The sequence below is a fragment of the Ochotona curzoniae genome, unplaced genomic scaffold (genome assembly GCF_017591425.1).
Source record: "Ochotona curzoniae isolate NIBS_2020 unplaced genomic scaffold, NIBS_Ocur_1.0 contig_3520, whole genome shotgun sequence".
Taxonomy (NCBI): Eukaryota; Metazoa; Chordata; class Mammalia; order Lagomorpha; family Ochotonidae; genus Ochotona; species Ochotona curzoniae.
This window is the reverse complement of record NW_024465894.1, coordinates 31,568,344-31,590,686: the sequence shown is the minus strand read 5'-3', so window position 1 is coordinate 31,590,686 and position 22,343 is coordinate 31,568,344. Positions and strand designations below refer to the sequence as shown.

Here is a 22,343-nt window from a genome sequence, read left to right as displayed (position 1 = left end):
GTCCCTGAGTCACAGCAGAAGACAGAGAACCACCCAGAAAATCGTGAACAGCAAAGAAGGCTCCACATTGGGAGGGTGCAGAGTCCAGCTGGCCTTAAGCACCCTCCCCATACAGATGGTCAGGTGTGAGACATGAGAGATTGCAAGAGTGCTTTACTCCTTTCATACTAGTTGGGAAACAGGTGGAGGGAGTGAGGGTAGATGGTCTCACACTAAATACCAAGTATTTTAAAATAAAGAGTAGTAACACTATCCACCAAGGGCGGTATCCAACCTGCGGGCTATGTAAGGTTCACAAACTCAACTGCTCTGGCCTTGCAAAGGCAAATGCAGGCGGGTCTTGAAATTTAAAAAAAAAAAACCTATGGCAGGCAAAGCAATCGTGTTGGATGGCCCAGAATGAAGTCATAAGCATCCAAATGGCCCTTGGCACAAAGAAAGTTCCCACCCCAACTTAGATCATAGGTTTGTAAAACGTGTAGGGACACAGACAGATGGGCTGCGCTTGCGGACAGACATCAATAGCAGATAAAGACAAGTCCCTCCAGCCGGCCAACACACTTAATGAAATTTCCCACGGAAAGGATTTGAAAACCCCAAGTTGAAAAAACACTGGGCAGACAGAAGCAGGAAACTGCACGTAGGCGCTATCAAATAATGAAGCCTAAAGTCATTATGATTAAAATAGTAAGGTCACAGCAAACCAAGAGAAAAAATTGAATGAAATTCTATAACAGATCCAAGGATTTGGCATATGACTAAGGATGAAGGAAGGAATATGGTGCTGGGGAAAATGGAAACCGGGGGCAAATAACACTTCAAATAAACACCAATCTGGTGTTTACCAGATGAAGGACAGTCAAATAATTTTTTATAAAAAGCAAAGAGTAACTATGGGTAAAATCTTAGGGTGGAGAAGGCAAAAGAAAAAAAATAAAAGATGGATAGATTTTAATTTAGAGCATAAGAAAAACATTTGCAGCTTAGAACAAAAAAAAAATAAAAGCCAACCTTGGCTGATAAATCTCCCAGAAAGTAAGGAATCAACTACAACATTCAGGACCATCAGCTTTACTCCAAGATTAAGGAGGAAAAATATCTTGTACCAAAGCAAGTACTGATGTTCCTGGAATTGAGTGAAGAATTCACATTAATTTTGGATAAAACGGAAGACTTAAAAGAAGCGTCATGCTAGTTTCACTCTCAAACTCTCTAAATACGCATATATTTTCCCCATGCCATACATCTGTAGAATAATTCATGAAGTGATGTCTTCAAAAGAACAGCTCTTGCAACAAAGTGTATGAACACAACAGTAAGCCATCAGTTTGGGTAGTCTCTCATTTTGAGAAGCAGGAGTGAGCAAACTTCTTCCATATCAAGACCAGAGAATAACAACTTGAGGCTTGCTGGGTACTGGGTCTCCAAGGACCATGGCTATGTTGCAAGAAAGCTTTTTTGCAAGAACAGGTGCTGATGGTCCAGCAGCCTCCCTACCTGGCTGGAAACCTGTCAGAAACACTGATAAGGGGCCCCACCCCAGGCCTTCTATTTGAGAAAGTGTCCAGTGTGAGGCCCAGCCCATTATACGGCAGAGTTTGGAGTTCATCCCAGCCTGGTGACAGCGAAGGGTTTTTGGCCAGCACTGCAGCTGCAAGAAACAATAAAGCCACGGGCAAACTTGAGCCTGAAATCCTAACTACAGAGAGGACATGAGAGAGAGAGAGTGGGTAAGTGTTCCTCTGGTGAAGGCCAAGGACACAGCGGCATGGAAAAATCCATCCTCAGCCTCAAAGCCAAGACCTCCGTGATCATGAAACCAAGTCCACAATGAAAAAGCGTATTCAGATCTCGTTAAATAAATGAATGAATGTATGCACTGTGCGAGCGTGGGGGTGGGGTTGTGTAAGATTCCTATGAAGGAAACTCCCAGAAGGAATCCAAGCTGGAGTTGTATGAAGGAAAGCACGGCAGTGAGGGGCAGACACCAACAGAGGAAGGTTAAAGCCAAGGGTGAGGGTCCCTCCTCACCACAGCCTCAGCCTCAGCCTCAACCCAGGGTCCCACCCAAGTATGCTCTGAGATGTCCACCTGAACAAGTCGCTCTAGCCTGCGACCTACCTGGTGACCCTTCCAACACCAATGCCCCAAGTCTCCCTAGCGGCAGGTGCTTCTCCCTGATGGCCTGCGTTCCAGGACTGCCTTTGCCTCTGCAGCCAGGAGATGACAGGTGATGCAAGACGTAGATGGAGTTCAAGGCTCCAGGCATCAGCCTGGCCCAGCCCTGGCACTCGGACATCTGCCTCTCTTTCAAAGGTGTCTCTCTAGATGGGACACTTCCAGCGAGCACTCAGTAAGATGTTCACCACCAAGCCTGAGCAAGCCTGAGCCATCACTGCTTTGGGCAAACACACATGGGAAGAGGCCGTATGAGTGAGGCTGTTCTGCCCAGAAACCAGAGGCAGCCATTCTCCTTGGAGCAAATCTTCAGGAGGGAAGCCCTTCAGGTTACCCAGAGCAGGGGCCTTGGGTCAAGGGAGAAATTTAAGACAAGGAGAAGATGGACAAGATGCAATGGCTCAGTGGCTAAATCCTAACCTAGCATGTACCAAGATCCCATATGTGTCCCGGATGCTCCCCTTCCCTTCCAGCTCTCCACCTTTGGCTTAGAAAAGCAGTAAAGAATGGCCCAAAGCCTTGGGATCCTGCTCCCACATGAAAGACCCCGAAAAGGCTCCGGACTCCTGGCTTCAGATCAGCCCATCTCTGGCCACTGAGGTCATTTGGGGAGTGAGTCAGCAAATAGAAGATCTTTTTCGCTATCTCTCCTTCTCTCTATAAAATGTGCCTTTCCAATAAAAATAAATAAATCTTAAAAAAAAAAGTATGAAATAAAGAAAGAAAGGAGAGGAGAGGAGAGGAGAGGAGAGGAGAGGAGAGGAGAGGAGAGGAGAGGAGAGGAGAGGAGAGGAGAGGAGAGGAGAGGAGAGGAGAGGAGAGGAGAGGAGAGACAAGGCAAGGCAAGGCAAGGCAAGGCAAGGCAAGGCAAGGCAAGGCAAGGCAAGGCAAGGTAAAGAAGCAAGATTCACCCTCCACTTGGCCCACTGGGTGCGCTGGCAGGACAGCGCCACAACTCCCAGCCTGCTGCCCAGGGATCCCAGGGCTCACTTTCTTTCCAGCTGTTGAGGCCACACATCTTTTCAACCTACCTGCCTTTCTTTCCTTTCCCATCTGATCTACCTACCTACCAGCAAACTGCGCTCCGGCCTGGGAACCCAATCACTTCTGTCTCCATCACCTTGGTCTGCCCTTCCACTCCAGGCCCTTGGCTGATGTTTCAGCTGCCCAACCCTGCTTTCAATCTCATCCAGTGAGGCCACTGTATCCCAGTCAAAGGCTCAATCAGGGGCCAGCATGGCAGGTCAGTGGGCCACACCACCATCTGTATTACCAGAATCCCTCACTGGAGAGGAAAACCAGTTCCCTGCTAAAGCACTCTGGTAGCCCAAGGACTCTCGCCCCTGCTCACATGAGATGTAGTTTCGGACTCTTGGCTTCGGCCTAATCCAGACTTGACCACTGCAGTCATTGGAGGAATGAAATGGTAGATAAGATCTCTCTTTCTAACTTTCTGTGTGTCACTCTGCTTTCCAACTAAGAAATTAAATCTTAAAAAAAAACCCAAAAACGGGGTCGGTTCCATGGCATAGTAACTTAATCTCCATCTGCCAAGCCGGCATCCCACATGAGTACCAGTTCATGTCCCAACTGTTCCATTTGCGATCCAGCTTCCCGCTTACCGCCTGGGAAGGCAGTGAGTGGAGGATGGCTCACATCTTTGGTCCCTACACCCACACAGAAGACCCAGAGAAAGCTGCTGGCTTCAGAAAGGCTCAGCTCCAGCCACTGCATCCATTTATGCATCCATTTAAATAGTGAATCAGTAGACAAAATATCTCTGTCTCTCCTCTCTTGGTTTTTAAATAAAAATAATCTTTCAGGGCCCAGTGCAGTGGCCTAGCGGCTAAAGTCATTGTCTTGAACACACCAGCATCCCATATGGGTACCAGTTTTAATCCCAGCAGCCCCGTTTCCCATCCAGCTCCCTGCCTGTGGCCTAAGAAAGCAATCAAGGACAGCTCAAAAGGCTTGGAAGCCTGCACCCACGTGGGAGACCTGGAGGAAACTCCTGGCTCCTGGCTTCGGATCGGTGCAGCACCAGCCATTACGGTGATTTGGGAAGTGAATCATCGGACGGAAGATCCTCCTCTCCTCCTCTCTGTATATCTGACTTTGCAGTAAAAATAATCTTAAAAAAAATACATCACGGGCCCGGCGCGGTGGCGCAAGTGGTTAAAGGTCCTCACCTTGCACGCCCGGGATCCCATATGGGCGCCGGTTCTAATCCCGGCAGCCCTGCTTCCCTTCCAGCTCCCTGCCTGTGGCCTGGGAAAGCAGTTGAGGACAGCCCAAAGCTTTGGGACCCTGCGCCCACGTGGGAGACCCAGAAGAGGCTCCTGGCTTCGGATCGGCATAGTATCGGCCCGTTGCGCTCACTTGGGGAGTGAATCATCGGACGGAAGATCTTCCTCTCTGTCTCTCCTCTCTGTATATCCGCCTTTCCAATAAAAAAATAATAAAAATAAAAATCTTTAAAAAAAAAAATACATCACTACAAAAAAATAATACTCTTTAAAAAACAAAACAAAAAATTAAATCAGTCCATATCCTTTTCCTCAAAAGCATCCATAGGCTCCCACCATTACAGTAACATCAAGCAGCCTCAGTAACGGTCCTCATGACCTCCAGGGATCTCAAAAACCAACTCTGCCCTCGTCCGGCTCACACCTGCCGCCCCTTCCGCTCACAACACTCTTCTCCCAGCTCTTCCTTTACATCTTCAGGGAAGATGATGCAAGCCCATTACTATACGCCACGTCGTACCTCCCCCACCCAAAAGACGCACATGTTGAAGCTCTCGCCCTGCATCAGAACTGTATTTGGAAATCAGGTCTTCAGGAGGTAATTACTGTTAAACGGGGGTGGAGGCAGAATCCAGCAGGATTAGTGATTTTACAAGAGACAAGTAAAAACACCAAGCAAGACAGGAAGACAGTAACGCGGCAGCAATCTACAAGCCCAGGACACACTGACAGCACCCTCACTTCGGTCTTGGCCTTCCCAGGCTCCAGGACAGGAAGAAATCAACTTCTGCTGGTTAAGCCACTCAAACTCTGGTAGCTGGAGCACACGGACTGACACCCTCACCCCATGTTCCCCATCCTAAAGTTTCCACTCCCTTTCCAACACCAAGCAAACCCCGTTCCTGCTAGGTTATTACCAGCAACACAGACCTTCTGAAATTGCTCCCACCAGGAGCAAGCGCAACAAGCAGGCAAAAGACGTGGTCCCTGCACGAGAAGGGCCGCCGGGCAGTGTTAACAGGTGGCTGAGGAATGAATGAGGTTACCCAGCCTTGGGAACCAACCCACTTCTGTGTGGAAGTTTCCCAGCTAAAGCCTAGAACAGGGTCAGGGAAGGCCTTGAGATGGCTGAATTTTAAAAAGTTCAGGAGCTTTAAAGAAAAATACCATCTTTAAAAATGTTCTAGGCCTAAGACTGCAAGACATGGTACGCTAAGCCTCCATCTTTGGGACCAGCACCCCGTATCAGCACCAATTCAAGTCCAATGGCTTCATTTGTGACCTAGCTCCCCACTAATGGTGGGGAAGGCAGCAGACAGCCCAAATCCTGGGGATCCCGTACCCATTCGGGAGACCTGGAAGAAGCCTCAGACTGCTGGCCTCGGACTCAACCAGTCCTGCCACTACAGCCACCTGGATAGTAAACCAACAGATGCAAGACTTCTGTCTCTCCTCTCTGTAACTGTCATCCCAATAAAAATAAACACCTTTTAAAAAAGAAAGTACTAGTTATATAGGTACCCAACCTTGCATCTTTTTTTTTTTTCCAATCTTGCATCTTAACTAAGCCAAATGCCATCTACTGTAAGCTAACTTTTCCCCAAAAGATTACATGTGATTCAACGCTAAACTAGATTAAGTCACAGAAGGGCCAGTGCCATGGCACAGCAGCTTAAGCCTTTGCCCGCAGAGCCAGCATCCCCAGTGGGTACCAGTTTGAGTCCTTCCCCGCTTATAAACTATCGAAGCACGCACATGAAAGACCCAACTCCAGCTCTGGCTGTCACACCATCCAGGGAGCGAATTAGATGGATGGACAATCACTCTGTCTCACTCTTTATCAAATAAATATTGGGGGAAAAAAAAAGCTTCCATTTACAAGCATAAAGCATGGTCTAGTCACAAACTATTACCTTTAACTTCCTTAACCAAAATGGGAAAATCACTTAAACTACCAGCAGCAACAGATACGGGTCCCCAGCGGCTCCCCAGGTTTGCCTTCCTGGAGACTCCCCGGAAGGCAACAGTCAGCTCATCACCTGGGCTCCTTCAGGGCCCCAAACTGGATTTTATTCAACGATGATTTGTCCAGCATCACCCGACATCAAAGTCACGGGCAGATGGATAGATATCCAAGCAGGTGGTCAGCTGGATGAAGGGACAATTGTGTGAAGGAACAGGTGGGCAGGTGGACAGATACGCAGACACACACGGGGGCAGTGAGCGCCATAAGCTTGCCACTGAGACACAGAACTCACTTGTGCAAAGGTGAGCCAGCGAGGTCACACCGCGGTAAAGCCGCGTGTGTGTGGTGTGGAACCGCAGCACGGCTCTGTACAGCATACACAGGGACTTTCCTGTATGCTGTAAACAGAACTGATGCTTCAAGTACACTTAATGTGCCAGTCACAAAACACAACCGTCATGAAACCACGTGAAAAAACTGTCAATATGAAAAGTTGGGAAATGGCCTATTTGCTTAAAAATCCAAAGAAAGCAATCACAACAGAAACGCCCTGGAAGAAGAAAGACCTCGGCTGCCATGTTGGCAAAAGAAATGGTCTAGAACTTAAATATCTCAAGGTCAGGTGGCCACACCCACTGCCTGGGTTTAACTAACAGGTGTGTGCACAACCAAGGATGCCCAAAAGCCATTAAAGGTTGTATTATCTTCCCAAGTGACCCTCCCTGGATCAACCCCCAAAAGCCTACAAAGCCCAGAACAGCGGAACTGCAAAGGTCCTAAGTTCCACCCAACACCTCCACCACCCAAGGCTGAGTCAAGGTAAAAGGGTGAGGCCCTAGGCCAACAGCATTCAAATGCAAAAGCATAAACCGGCCAGAAGCCTCGCCTCTGGCTTCAGGAGGCAGGAACAGCAGAGGTCACATGGCCAACTGATGACAGCTCAAACCAGACGTCCCTCGCAAGGTCCCCGGCCTTCCCGGCATCCGGATGACCCAAGTGTCAGCTGGGACCACACTGACCCCTCCCTGGGCTCTAAAAGCCCGCCAGGATGCCTCTCCCACCTGCAGCCGCCCTGGCTCACCCTCCACCCTGACAATTGATCACTTCCCAGCAGTCGCGCTTTAAAGTACCCCCCCCCCGCCTGGAGCCCGACGTCCCGTGGGCTCAACATCCAAGGGGACCAGAGGGCCAAACGAAGGAGAAAACCCCGCACCCTTAGGTAGTCACACTCGGGATGTCTCAATTTCTGTGGCCAGGAAGGTGGGGGTCGGGGTCAACAAGGGCTCACCCCACCGGCGAACCTGGGGGGCAAGGTTTCCCTGGGGAACAGGGGACAGAGGGAAAGGGTTGGAGAGGCCGATTCTAAAATCACTTGGCGAGTCTTTGTAGAAAGGAAGAAAGCCAAAACCTTAAAGGCATCCCCCCCCCCATCCCCGTCGCCCTCTCCACGGCCCTGAGTCCCCACGGCAGAGATGCCCGCGCGCACCTCCCGGGGAGCGGCCAAGGGAGTGCCCCAGCACCCGCAGGAACAGAGCCCGGGAGGCGGCGACGGCCAGCCCAGTCCCCGGGGGAAGCCCCACTCGCTTCCCTGCGGCACGGCCTGAGGGCCCCGGCGGCTTGCAGCTCCGAGGTGAGCGTCCCGGGAGGCCCCCGGCCGGACCCCGCGGGGCGGCAGGGGCTGGAGGCCGCCGGGGCATCAGGAGGAGCGGGCTCGTGTGGGGGCTGGGGGCGCAGGCCGCGGCCGTGGGGCGGGTGACAGCGCGCGGGGGGCCGTGCCAGGCCGGCCTCGTGGGCACGGCGGACAGCTCGCGGCCGCGGCCGGCAGGTGCGGCCCACGGGCGGGCGCGGAGCGCGGGCGGCCCGGCTCTCACCTGGCTGCAGCTCGCTCGGGCTCCCGTCCTGCTGCCTCGCCTGGGAGCTGCACTGCCCGCTGCCGCCGCCGCCGCCGCCGCCGCCGCCGCCGCCTCCGGTCCCCGCGACAGCCGCCTGCAAAATGGCGCCGCGGAGGGGCGGGCCGGGGGCGGGGAGCAGCGCGGCCGCCCGCCCCCGCGCCGGCCCGGGGCCCACCTCCCTCCCCGCCCCCGACCCCGGCCCTCCGGCCTGCCCTAAGGGAGGGGCTGCCCCCTGGCACCCGCGGGCGCTCCGGGGCGCATCCCGGGCCCCGCGCCACGCCGCCGCCCCTGCCCCGGGCGCGCGCGTCCCTCCGCGGCGCAGCAAGCGCGTCCCCTCCTGGACCCTGCCCTGTCGCACCTGCTCCCGGGCACCCACCTGGCAGGTGGCGCGCTCGCCCCCCGCTGCAACTCCGCCCTGCGGATCCCCCGCCGGGCTGCGGGCCCTGGCGCGCTTCTCCGCTCCAACGCCAAGCAGTTTTTGCTCTGGGCTCGAGTGGTTGTATGTGATAAAACAATTTCGCTGCTTCGCCAGCCGGAGCGTCAGATTTTGTAACTCACTGGAGAAAAGACCCTATGCGGACGGGTAGGGACCGGAGCTCCTAGCCTGGACTCCTCCAGGGACCCTGTCAGGGAGGGCTTTGATGCAGGGGGTCTGGGTGCAGGCGCCCCCTACGTTGCCTCCCCACGAGGGCCTTGGATAAACCTCAGTCTAGCTCCAAGCAGCCTCACCTTGGGCGCCCCATGAAGTCGCACGTGGATGCCCTCTGCAGTGAGCATTCCTAACGCGTTCTCGGGTGAGGCTGCTGGGAACCACACTTGAGAAACCACTACTAAAACTGAATACGTGCCCACCCTCACCCCAAATTCTGGAGATGAACACTTGTAGAACCTGTCATCCTTAAGCACTGTCATGGTTGCTTTCCTAACTGAACAGAACTCAGTAGTGCCCAGAGCAAACACAGGGACGCAAACAATGTCGGCCCACGTCTGAGCTCACCGGCAAGGGGCAGACTTTGTCATCCGGACCCTGGCGTTGTCGCTGTAATTTTAGGGACTGGGGGGGAGAGGGAGTGAGCGACAGCCGTGGGGACTTTTATAAGGTGAGCACACAGACTGTCTGGAAGTCTTGTGTCATTCCATTCAGTTCCCCAGCGACTGTGTCTTTTCCAAATGCCCGACCCTGGCTTGTCAAATTTGTTGTTAGGCAGTAGAAGACTGGCCAGGTTTGTTTGGTCCTCCGTGAAGATGGGGATGGAGGAGGGTGTGAGGCGGCAGCAACATCCTCTGCCCAAGGTGGGAGGCAGGGAGACAAGCACTGCCCAACGACTTTTTACAAGGGCTGAGCCAAGGGCTCAGCGTCCTGCCCAGCAAGGAATCTGACGTGGAACGGAAGGGTCGTCCCAAGGCCAGCACCCTTTGAGCTTCTGCATCTATCTGGTCCCCTCTGTGTCTCACCAGCTGACACAGCACTTGTGTCTCCCTCTCCCTCCAGAGTCTTCCCAAGTCCCTGAGTCCCCAGCCTTCCAACTTTTCCCCTACCCCCTTTCAGTCCTCCCCAAGCCAAATCAGGACTGCCCTTCTCAGTCCTTCCCCACCAAGTCCATACCGCATGCAACTGCCGGCTTACAGTCCTTTTCTTTCTAGGTGGTCCATTGACATTCCTTGTATTCTGCCTCCCGGAAACTTTTCTTGTGATAATACCGCCCGGGGTCTTGCCCACCTGGCTACACTCGTCCCTCCCTTCACCTGGGGTAAGAGTTCCCCCAGCAGTGTTCCTTTATGCTCGTCTTTTCTTCTGCCTGCACAACCAGCCCCAGACTCTCGCCCTTCAGTTGTCCTCTAGGCAAGCCACCCTGGGGCTTCTCCAGGAATTGTAGCCAACGGGCTTTGCATTCACAGCCCCCACCCCTGTCCAGAAAAACCTGTCCATATTGACCATCTGCAGACTTTCTTGTCATCATTTTAGATAACTGTTTTAGAACAGTCATTGAATGACAGAGAGCAGTTTAAACATGCTGTGGGGATGTACTGTACCCAAGGACTATGGCATTGGGGAAAACCACGTGCCAGGGAGGATCGTGCACTCGAGGAAGGGTACAACCCTGAGGCCCGCCAGCGTCCATGCCCATTTACCAGGCCCAGCACTCAACACACCCACTCCTCAGACAGCACCACTGACAGCCTCCAGGAACCCACATCCCGAATTGCTATCTCCTTTGGAACTTCTGTGAGGCCCTGCCCTTAGCACCACCCCCACCACCTGCCCTTAGTACCACCCCCAAAGGATGAGTGACAGCTCTCTCTCTTGAGGTCGCACAGGCTCCCGTCTGAGTACTGTACTTTAATCAATTCTGTCCTTCTGTAGCCCTCTGTGTCAATTGCCTTCTTCCCCACAGGAAGAACCTGGGTTAAGTGCTCCTGGGGTCTCTCTGAGCCCAGCCAGGGCTCTGAGTCTCCCAGCCCCTCCGCCACTCTGCTTGTTATGCTCCCGGAAACATGTTTCCCATCTGTACTCATTTTGCCACCAGAAACTTAGAAAGGGCCTTTATCTCCATCCCACCTCCCTGCCCACAGGTCCACTCTGTCTGCATGGTCAGCTGGCACAGGCGAAGTCTCTAGAATTTGCTTTTCCTCCAGTCCAGGGCAGACCTCACGCACCCCTGCCTCCTGGGACTGTGGAAGAAGTTTCTGTCCAGCCTGTTGGCCTCAAGAGTTATCTCCCAAGACCACCCTCACTATCATGAAACACAGAACTGACCACATCATACTGCCTCTGAAAAATCCTTCAGGATCTCCTGGCTCAGAAAACAGCCTGGTTTCCAAAACCAGAATAAAGAGTCCTTCCTACAAGAGCATTCAAGACCCTTAACCCCTTAATATCAAACTTCTTTTTCTTGTCTTAGTGCTGACCGACTGGAGCTGTATCAGGGCAGAGGTCGACTGTGGAAGTTCTGGGGAGATTGCGCCCGGAGCTCACACACACACACACACACACACACACACACACACACACACACGGCCAGTGCTCCCCGCTGTTCGTACCCAGCTTCATCCTCTGCCAAGCACTTCCCCATTCGCTTCGCCTTCCCTTCTATTTTTCCATTCATTTTCACTTTCTATTACCAATGGCACTAAGTTCTTCCTTCCTCAACTGAGATCGTCACACTAGATTGAGAACATTTTATGACCTGGTTAATTTGATTGAAATTCCCCTCATTTCCAGGCAGCGTTATTTTTGAAAGCTAATTGTAGCTTGGGGCTATTATATCTTCCGACAGTACTTTTCTTTTCCATATTATTTCCAACATCTCTCTGGAGTCTAGACTGGGGCAAACTTTTTCTGGAAAGAGACAGAGAGTAAAATGCTTTAGGTTTTATGGGTCAAGAGAGCAGAATCAATGCTGTGGTACAGCACTTTCATATAAAGCAAGATTCTTTTCTTCATAAAATTCAAAATAACAGTTGAGCATCACAGTTTTACAATGCAGGTCCCAGAAATGAATAGGAGAGGAAGGAAAAATAAAATTTCATTAATTATTACTCAAATCTGGTGTTTCATCAAATTGGTCCCAATAAGCATTTGGCACAATGGTTAGGAAACCTCAAGTATCGGGCCTCTGCCATCCATGCAGAAAACCCATGCTGAAGTAACTCCTGGCCCCTGACCCAGCTCTGGCTATTGCTGGCATCTGGAGGGAGAAGCAGGAGAATAAATCAATTTCCCCTCTACCAATCAACTTTCAAGTAAATAAACTTTTAAGAAATTAATCACAGGGCCTAGCACATTAGCCTAGCAGCTAAAGTCCTTACCCTGCAAGTGCTGGGATCCCATATGGGCACTGGTTCTAATCCCGGCAGTCCTGCTTCCCATTCAGCTTCCTGCTTGTGGCCTGGAAAAGCAGCAGAGGACGGCCCAAAGCCTTGGGACCCTGCACCCACGCGGGAGACCCATAAGAAGCTCCTGGCTTCAGATCGGCTCAGCTCCAGCTATTGCAGCCACTTGGGGAGTGAATCAGTGGACGGAAGATCTTTTTCTCTGTCTCTCTTCCTCTCTGTATATTTGAGATTCCAATAAAAATAAATAAAACTTTTTTTAAAAGGTTAATCACAAAAGCTCATCTGCAAAAGAAATTCTTAGTTGATATAGAAACAGTAGGGTGAGCATTGTGGTACAGTAAGCATGCTGGCATAGCGAGTTGAGCCACAGTTTGGGATGCCCGCATCCCACATCAGGATGTGATCCAGTGTCAAGTTCCTAGTGATGACTCAAATGCTTGGCTCCTGCCTCCCAGTTGAGGGACTGGGTCTAATTCCTGGAGCATGGCTCCTGCCTGACCAAGCCTCGGGAGAGGATGGGAAGTTTCTATCCCCCCATCTCTGCCCCTCCTCCCTCTAAACAGATACACTCATGACTTGAAAAAGAAAAAAGGCAATGGCCTCAGTTGCAGACCTCCCAGCTAAAGAGGAACTCCTAGCACTGGATCATCTCTTCCGGGTAGCACAGGACAGATAATTGTTTTAAATTTTTAGTGGATCTGATTGAATTGTAGAAGAAAGCAAAGGATAGATGGTCAAGGTCTTTTCATCTGACTATGAGTGGAGGCGGGAGGGAAGCAGCCCCACACAGAAACCATCTTTCCATGTCACCAGAACTCCTCCTTCCCAAGTCAGCATCTGAGACATGCCCAGTCTGGCACTGCATCAGGGTGGGAATTGTTCGAAAACTTCCTAAAATGATTTGGGGAGGTGTGTATTTTCAGTATTGCTAATTGTGACATTTTTTTTCAAATAATAAAAACTGAAAACAAAAAAACACCTCAAAACAGATCCCTGAGCCCATCAGGAGATGCCTTCAGTAAAGTTGACATGCCTAGGTCGAAAATATGAACAGGCAGGAAGTTCTCATTGAAGTTAAATGGTACAGGGGTCAGTGTCCTGGCATGGCAGCTTAAGCCCCCACTGCGATGCCGGCATCTCATTAGTGTTCTTTGGGCTGAAGTCCTTGGGTCCCGACACCCACCTAGGACATCCAGTGGACTTGCAGGCTGCTGGCTTGGGGCTGGCCGAGCCCTGGCCATGGTAGTCATTTGAGGAATACACTAGCAGAACGGAAGATTCCTTTCTGTGTTTCTCCCTCTCTGTTTATCTCTGCCATTCAAATCACTTGTAAAGATCTTTTAAAAGAGAAACTAAATAGTGCAGACATATCAAAGGTAGACTGTGGGATTAGATCTTATGACTCCTAGGAGGGATTAAGGTGGGATGGTGACACAAAGAAGGCCACAAACCCATAGTAGAATGGGATGGGATGAAGAAATTGTGTCATCATGGGAGAAGCCTTTGATTGGCGGAGAAATCCTTGTCCCCTCTCCAAAAGACCTTAAACCTTTCATTAAATTCAAAGATGAGGGGGTTGGGATATAGGCATCTGTCCCTGCTTGGGGTACCCATACCCTATTTCAGAGTGTCTGGCCTTAAATCCCTGCTCTGCTTCCATCTATCGTGCCTCCTGGGGGACAGTAGACAATGGCCCCAGGACTCCCCACCATTGATGAGGGAGACCTAGATTGAGCCCCCGGCTGTCAGCTTTGGCCTGGTGCAACCCTGGCCTGTTACAGGCACTGGGGACTAACCCAGTGGATGGAACATCTCTCCATCTCCCTCTCACCTTCAATGAAATCAAAATAACTAAATTTTCTAAATGTTTAGTGCAGCAACTGCAACCTAAATGCCCAGCAACAGGGAATAATAAAACGTCATGTCAGCATCGTATGGAATACCACACAGCCCTCTCCCAGACATTGGCATTCTATCCCGTCAATGGAAAAAAGTAATTTAAGCATGCAACATCCCCATTATAAAGTGTTCCTCTCGAGGTTTAGCAGATTCACAGAACTGGACGCCACTGTCACCAGCTGTCTCGCAACATTGCCATCACCCCCAGAAAGAAACGTCATCCCCCCAGCAGCCATTTCCTAGTTCCCCTCTTCCTCCAGCCTCTGGTAAGCAGCAACCTACATTTCTGCCCATTGATTTGCCCGTCCTGGCATGTTCACTCCCATTGATTTGCCTGTCCTGGCACACTCACTGTGCTGTGGCCATCACCGCTGTCCGACTCTAGAATGACCTCCCCCTGTCAGACTGAAACCCTGCAGCTCCTGGCCACCCTCTCCACCCATGGGACCTCCTCTCTCGGCAATCAGGAAAATCCAGCAGGTGTCTATTTTTTGTCTAGCTCCGTTGACTTCACAGAGTATCTTCAACAATCATCCCTGTTGTAGCATGGCTCAGAATTTCCTTCCTGTTTGGGAGTGGGCATTTCGTGTAATGGTTAAGTGTCCAGAGTCCCACCTCCGAGTACTCACTTCAGTCCCTGGCTTCTGGCTCTATTTTTCTGCCAGTGTAGACCCTGGGAAACATTAGGTCCAAGAAGGCAAAGTGAGAAAGAGAGAGACCTAGACAGGCAGCGAGATCTTCCGTGGGCTGGTTCATTTTCCAGTGCTCACAGTGGCTGTGGCAGGATAGGTCAAAGTTGAGGAACCCAGACGTCCCGGGTGTGCTTGAACAGGAAGCTAGATTGAAGTGGAGCCAGTCTTAAGCCAAGAGATTCCAATAAGAGATGTGGGTAACTCAAGCAATCTCTCTCTCTCTCTCTCTCTTTTTTTTTTTTTTCCATAAGGGAGGAAGTGGCTATTAAACTTTTTTTTTTAATTTCCTTTATTTCTCTTACTGGAAAGGAAGATCTACAAAGAGAAAGATACAGAGAGAAGGATCTTCTGTCCACTGGCTCACTCCCCAAGTGGCCGCAATGGCTGGCCAGAGCTGAGCCAGGAGCTTCTTTTGGGTCTCCCACATGAGTGCAGGGTCCCAAGGCTTTAAACCAACCTCGACTGCTTTCCCAGGCCACAAGCAGAGAGCTGGATGGGAAGTGGAGCAGCTTGGGTATGAACCGGTGCCCGTGTGGGATCCTGGAACATGCAGGGCAAGGATTTTGCCACTAGGCTATCGCGCCAGCCTCCTAAGCAGACATTTAACCACTATGCCAAACATCTGCCCCAGTGTGGGAGAAGAATGGCATTCCTGACTCTTAGCTTCCACCCTGACCCAGCCCTGGCCATCACAAGCATTTGCAGAGTAAACCAATGGATGGCAATTCTCTGTCCTTGTCAAATAAAGGCTTTTTCAAAGAACTTCATTTCATCGAGTTGGCATCACAGCATGGCACAGTAAGCCTCTGCCTACTCCCTACTCTGCCTACTCCACCATCCCACTTGGGCATAGGCTCGAGTCCTGAATATTCCACTTCTGATCCAGGCTACTGCTAATGCTCCTGGGAAAGGGTCAGCACAGGGTCAGGATACCAGGCCTGCCCACAGGAGCAGTGAACCTAGCAACCAGGATTCAGCTGTCTCAAAGAAGGTCTTGGCTCTGAGCAAGCAGGGTGGAGCTGGCGTGACAACTAAACGGACTCGTGCCCAGTAGGTCATTACTATAGACCTCCTCCTAGTTTCTCTCTCACAGAAGGGCAGGAAATCTGGTCGCCCCCTATCAGAATAGCAAAGATTGTTAATATTCAGGATTGGTGAAGGCACAGAAAAACAGAACCCCCCCCCCCTCCAATTCTGCAGGAGTCAGAATTGCTCTACTTGCTGGAATCTGACTTAGCAATCAGTGTCCATCCAAAGGTGAAGCACACACACCCTTTGCCTGGAACATCAGTTCTGGGAATGTCTCTGGCACAAGACCCAGCACCGGCTACAGCAGTTACGCACAAGGAGGCATTCTTTGCTGTTTGGCCGCCTCTATCCCCTCTCCCGTCTCTCAGCAGCCCCAGTGGATCTGAAGCCCCGCTCAGGTGAGCGCCCCCAGACCTATGGCCTGACACGGAGAGTATGTCATGTAGGTTTCGCCCTCTGTTGGCCCTCCACAAGTGACCCCTCCTATATGCCAATGAGCTCAAGTCCCCCACTTACCTTCCCTTGTTCCTGGCAAATCCTGCCACAACAATGTCTCCCGACAGGACCCCTCTTCCAGCCTGCTGGCCTGGGAACTCTTCCAGGACAACCTTCCGGGGGAAGGGGGGTGTTTGTTCTCTGCATCCCAATGCTGATACCTCCATCCCATCTTTTTCCAAAGCCTGATCCTCTACGTTCCCGCACCCCCAGCCTCCTCTCTGTTCCACTCCTCCACCTGCAGGCTCTGTTTCCTCCCTCTGCCCCATCCCTTTGGCCACTGGCGTGCGGCTTCTGTCCCTGTGATCTCTGAGTAGATAAGGCATGTCCCCTACGTTGCCCAGTCTGAGGGCTCTTTCCTCTGTGCAACTGGGCCTTCCTACAGGCATTGACCCCAGCTGGGACTCCATCCTCCCAGGAGAATTCACCCCTTGGCTGCCTCTGCCCCAAACCTCCCACTTTTCTCTTCTCCCTCCTGCCCCTTCAAACATCAGCGTTAGGGCGAAACAGTCAAGGGTGTGTCCATTGTTATTCTCCCCTCCAAAGTTCTTGGGGGCACACCAGCATTGCTGAGGATTGGATCCCCCCTTAAACCCTTCCTGTGAGTCATCCTTGGTCACGCAGTCTCTCCTTGGCCTCCTCCACACCCACCTCCCCCGCCCCTCCAGTCCCTAAGCTGGTGCCCCAGAACTTTCTGCAGAGTTCCCTGTGTTCAGAAAGAAACCATGATGAAGCAGTTTGCTTTTCCGTTTTTCTCCTGTCACTAACTGTCAACGTCTCCAGGGCAGAGACCCTGATGCATGTCACTCGAACCCAGCATGCCTGCTACACAGCCTGCACGTGGCCAGCAGTCACCGGTGGACTTCGGTGGCTGAGCTGAAACAATGGGGAAATGGGGATGGGAAGGGAGAGGAGGAGTCGGATTTAACCCCCAGGCTCCTGGCGATTTAGAAATCGAGTTAAGCAGAGATCCCCTGGCAACAGGAGGACACACACAGAGAGAGAAGCGTCCAAGGGAATTAATTGGAGAATCCGCTCACGCAATAACGCAGACCAGGAAGTCCCAGGGAGCGCCGTCTGCCGGCTGGGGAAGCCGGAAAGCTGGTGGTGAGAGTTGGCCTGAGAACTGCAGCTGCGATGCCCAAAGGCAGAAGACTCCAGAACAATGAAGGACTGCGTGCATCTTCTGCCTTTTTACTCTCTCTGGACCTTCCCTGGATTGGCTGGGCCCTGCCCACACCACGTGGGGGAGGGCGGGGTCTCTACTCAGCCTAAACACTCAGATGCTAATCACTCCTGGACACGCCCAGCAGGGTTTCTCCAGCTATCTGGGCATCTCTTAGCTCAGTCCAGTGTCCTGAAATGAAGCATCACAAGAAGCCAACAGTGAAGCAGAGATTACAGGCAACATAGGGCAGGCTTAAGCCCAGGCGAACTAAGTGTTTAAGCTTGACTTCATAAGAGAATCATTTTGGAAAAAGGAAAACAAAACAAAAAAATTAGCAAAATAGAACCAGATAGAGAAGAGGCAAAAATGAAGGCACGTGGAAGGAAGTCAGAATGCCACCCCCTAAGCAGAGTCACAGGGGTCATTTAACTAGTGGGTGGCATATTGACTTATCAAGATTGCATGCAAGTTGGCGGTAAGAGCCACATGGCCACTTTAGAATGAAATCCTAACAGGGCCTGGTGCGGTAGCCTGGTGGGTACAATTCTAGCATTGCATCCACCGGGATCCCATATAGGAACTGGTTTGTGTCCCAGGTGCACCACTCCCCATCCAGCTCCCTGCTTGTGGCCTGGGGAAGCAGTCAAGGACAGCCTAAATCCTCCCTGCACCCATGTGGGAGACCCAGAGGGGACTCCTGGCTCCTGGCTTCAGATCAGCTCAGTTTTGACCATTGTGGCTATTTGCGTAGCAAACCAACAGATGAAAGATCTTTCCCTGTGTCACTCCTTCTCTCTGCAAATCCTCCTTTCAAGTAAAAATAAATATACAATCTTTAAAAAAAAATAATGAAAGAAAGAAGAGGCCTAATTTAGCTGAGAAGGCCTCCAATTCTTTAAGGTCACTTGGAAGCGGGGCATCTGTGTACCCTCGGTTCGTCTGATAGATGCTGGCACAGCCACTCTTTGTTGGTCACGTGCTGCCGGGCAGTCACTCAGCCAGACACTATTGCCAGCATGATAGATAAGAAATCCACTCTGGGCCAGCATTGCGGCACATGAGTTAAGCCGCCGTCTGTGACACCTGCATTCCATATGAACATACCTGGCTGCTCCACTTCCGATCCAGCTCCGCTGCTAAAGGGCCTGGGAAAGCCCGAGTGCTTGGATCCCTGCCACTCACGTGAGAGGCCTGAGTGGAAACTCACCTCACCTGCCCTCCAGGGAGCCCTGCGAAGCTGCTCACTGCAGGCAGACACAGGAAACACCACTGTCTATCCAGTGTCTGGATGACACACGGCACACCTGTGTTCTAAGACTCGGGAGGCCAATCAATCGATCAATCCATCAATGCTAGTGATCAGGGCTAAAGAGGAAGAAGAGGGGCAGTCTGTAGTCAAGGCTGGGTCTGTAAGTCGGTGAAGGACAAAGAAGGGGACATTGCTGCCAGATATACAGAAACCCGGGTACAGAACATTCTAGAAAAGCATAGCAAGTACCAAGGTACCAGGCTGAAAAGAAGTCAAGAGCGATTTGGGATGTGAATGGTAGCAGGGAGAAGGGGACAAGTTTGTGAATTAAGAAGAGGAAATGAAGGGTCCAGACTGAACAGAGCTTCTAAAGATGGCGATGTTGTCAGGGTGAGTGCCAGGCAGTTACAGGCTCACACTGATGCTATAAGAAGATCTCTCTGGGGGGCAGGTGTTTGGCACACTGGTTAAGACACCACATGGAATGCCCACAATAGATTTCAGAGTGCCTGGATCTGGGTCTCGGCTCCGCTTGCAATTCCAGCTCTTTGCTAATACAACCCTGGGAGGCAGGTGACAGCCCAAGTATTTGGGGCCCACTAGGATACAGGGTGAATTTGGGTCTCCTCTCTTTGGCCTGCTCCAGCCCCACTATTGCTAGCATTTGGGGAACAAATGAATAGATTAGAGACCCTCTCTTTCTCTCTCTCTCCCTCTTTCTCTCTCCCTTTAAAATAAGTGAAACTCAATTTTAAACATTCTTCAAAGTTTGTTTTTTTTTTTTTTAACCATTCTGGCAGCTGAGTGGGTTCTGGACCAGAGGAGCTAGGGGTAACACTGTAGGATAGGAGGGATTGTAGGAGTTCAAGTGGAGGCTGAGGCTGGGCCTGGGGTGAGAGCAGGGGAGTGGAGATAAGGAGGCAGCTGTAAAGCTGTAAAATGTCCTTGGATGATAATGTGGTACTGACGACCTTGCTAGTGGTGTACCTGTAGAAGATAAAGAAAAGTGAAGGATCCAGGAGGGCTTCGGGCTTTGGCTCTTGGGCAGCTGCTGGCCAGTTGGGCTAGGGGTTGTTCCAGAGAAAGGAGAGAGGGAGGTATCTGCACCCAGCTTCTTTTATATATATATAAATATATATATATTATAGATGATCTTTACGTAGTTAATTAGGACTCAGAGGATCAAGGGCTACAGGAAAGTGGGTAAGACCATTGTTTCCACATTCTCTTTTTTCCTCTCTGTATCTGGGGAAAGGGGAGAGAAAAAGGGAGAAGTCACACCCAGCCTCCCAACCATCCCAGGGTCCCTTGATGCGGGGCATGCTCAAATGGTTTCCATAGTTCAACTGTTCTGAATTGCTGCCAATCTTGCCACTCCAAGCACGATGAAATCGCTTCAGAAGCCATTGGCTGACATAGTCCACCTTAGCGTCTCCACTTGCTCAGATTTTCATTGCCAACACTTGGCTGCGTTAGTGGATCAATTTGTTCTGTCCTCTCTGTGGTACCAGGTGTCCTATGCAGGCCCCAATGTACTGCCATGTTCTGCATGAGCACCTGAATACACTGTCCATTGCTCCGTCTGAGCCACTGAAGCAGCTCAGCTTTGACACATGGACTCCATGGTCAGACCATAGAACTTGCACTTCTCTTCATGGTTGAGGTTCTGAGTCTGGAAGTTTGATTGGGGGGATCCCCAAAGAAATTTCGTCTGAAGTGATCCCAGACCTGATTCTTGTGTGTGCATGCCAGTTCAGGGTCTGGCACAATCTGTTTGCACTATCAGCTTATGCATATGCTGGTGGCTGCAATTGCTGGGTCAGTTCTGCCTCCAGCCCAACTTCTTCAACAAACCAATGGGTGTTGGAGCCTATGCCAATCCTGCCCACCACACACTTGACCACATAAACCAGTGGGAGCTGCAACCTAGTCAGAGCAACCCGCAATAACCCCCACCAGGTCCACCCCTGCCTTGGTTCCCATGCTTGCCAGTAGGTACAGCAGACTGATCCAGTCTGTCCCACATCCCATTTAGCTCTCATACATGTCAATGGGTATTGAAGCCCAGTTCAACCCAACCACTCCCACTATCCAGCCCACACCTGCCGACGGGTGCCACTCTGTCTAGCCATGTCTGCCCCAGTCCTGGTTTTCATGCTCACCAGTCAGAGTGGCAACCCAAGAGGAAGATGCCCACTGTTTCCCTACTCGGTGCACTCCCACTACCAGATCTTGCATTCTCCAGGTGGTTCTGCAGTTTGGCTTGACAGAATTAGCTCCCAGTGCAAGCATCTGCCAGGTGATGCTGTGGCAAAGCCCAACCAACCCTCACCCACTCTGACTTATACTTGTACCGGTAGGAACAGTCAACCCAGCATGGCTTTTCCCTGATCCAGCTCACATGAGGCCAACAGGTATTATAGCCTTGCCAGGTCTGACCTGCCCCCATCCCAACTCACGCTCTCCAGTGAGAGTGGTGATCTAGCAGCATCCCCCTACCAGCTTTGCCCCCTCACCCCTGGGTCTTGAATGTGCTGGTTGTGTGTGATAGCCTAGTCTGGCATGGCCTGCCTCACCTCAAAAATTTCAAATGAGTGCTGTAACCTGGCCTGGCCTGGCCCACCCCCAATTTCAGCTCAGCTTGGTGGGGGCTAAAGCCTCGCCCAACCCAGCCAGCACCCAGTCCTGGCCCTCATGTGTACTGGTGTGTGTTGCAACTGAACCCAACCTGACCCATACTCCATTCTGGTGCTTGGATTCGCCAGTGGGTGATGTGAACTGGCCCTGCCTGGTTCACCCCTGACTTGTGCCAAATGTATGCCACTGGGTAACGTTCCCTGGCCTGGTTTAGGCTGCTCCTTATCTTGGTTCTTGCCCTCACCTTCATGGACTATGTCCTGACAGAGAAGTTTGCCAGGCTCCTCCATCAGAACTTCTCCCAATGCCAGCTCTCGCGTCCAGCCAGGCCAGCAGGCTGAATAAGCAGAGCAAGAAAGAAAAGAAAGAAAAGAAAGGAAAGAAAGAAAAGAAAGAAAGGTAACACAAAACTTATTTCAAAGAAAGAATGACTAAGGAACAGACAGAGGGGGAGGGAGAAGTCAATTTTTCATCGGCTGGTTCACTCCCCAAAGGCCCACACCAGACGGGGCTGCGCCAGGCTACAGCCAAGGCCCCAGAACTCCATTCGAGTCTCCCACATGGATGGTAGGGACCCAGATACTTGGGTCATCATCCTCTGCCTTCTCAGATGCATTAGCAAAAAGATAGATGAGAAGTGGAGCAGCCAGGACTGCAAGCAGGAACCTGCATCCTTGCAGCAGTGTAACCTGTGGCAGAGCGATGCCACCCCCCACTCATCCATCCACGACCCTGTGGGCTGCTGTCACCTTGTCACTGTTTTGAATGTCGCTGCTGTGATTTGGGGTGTGCAAATGCCTCTCCAAGAGCCTGCTGTAAATTCTGTTCTTATTTTAATTTTTTATAGTTTTTTTTTTCTCTTTTTGACTTTTTATTGGAAAGCCAGATTTACAGAGAGAAGGAGAGACAGAAAGATCTTCATCTGCTGATTCACTTCCCAAGTGGCCACAACAACGAAGCCAGGAGCCAGGAGCCTCCTCTGGATCTCCCATGCGGGTACAGGGTTCTGAGGCTTTGGGTCATTCTTAACTGTTTTTCCCAGGCCACAAACAAGG

At 51.4% G+C, this 22,343-nt stretch overlaps 1 protein-coding gene across 1 annotated transcript in view; it reads right to left on the bottom strand.

Moving 5' to 3' along the window:
* Positions 1–8,332, bottom strand: part of SLC23A2 (solute carrier family 23 member 2) — a 109,055-nt gene extending 100,723 nt beyond the window's left edge. Inside the window, exon 1 of the mRNA XM_040980997.1 lies at positions 8,262–8,332. The gene's annotated coding sequence lies outside the window, so the exon portion shown is untranslated. The remainder of the gene's footprint in view (positions 1–8,261) is intronic.
* Between the last annotated feature and the right edge of the window lie 14,011 nt (positions 8,333–22,343).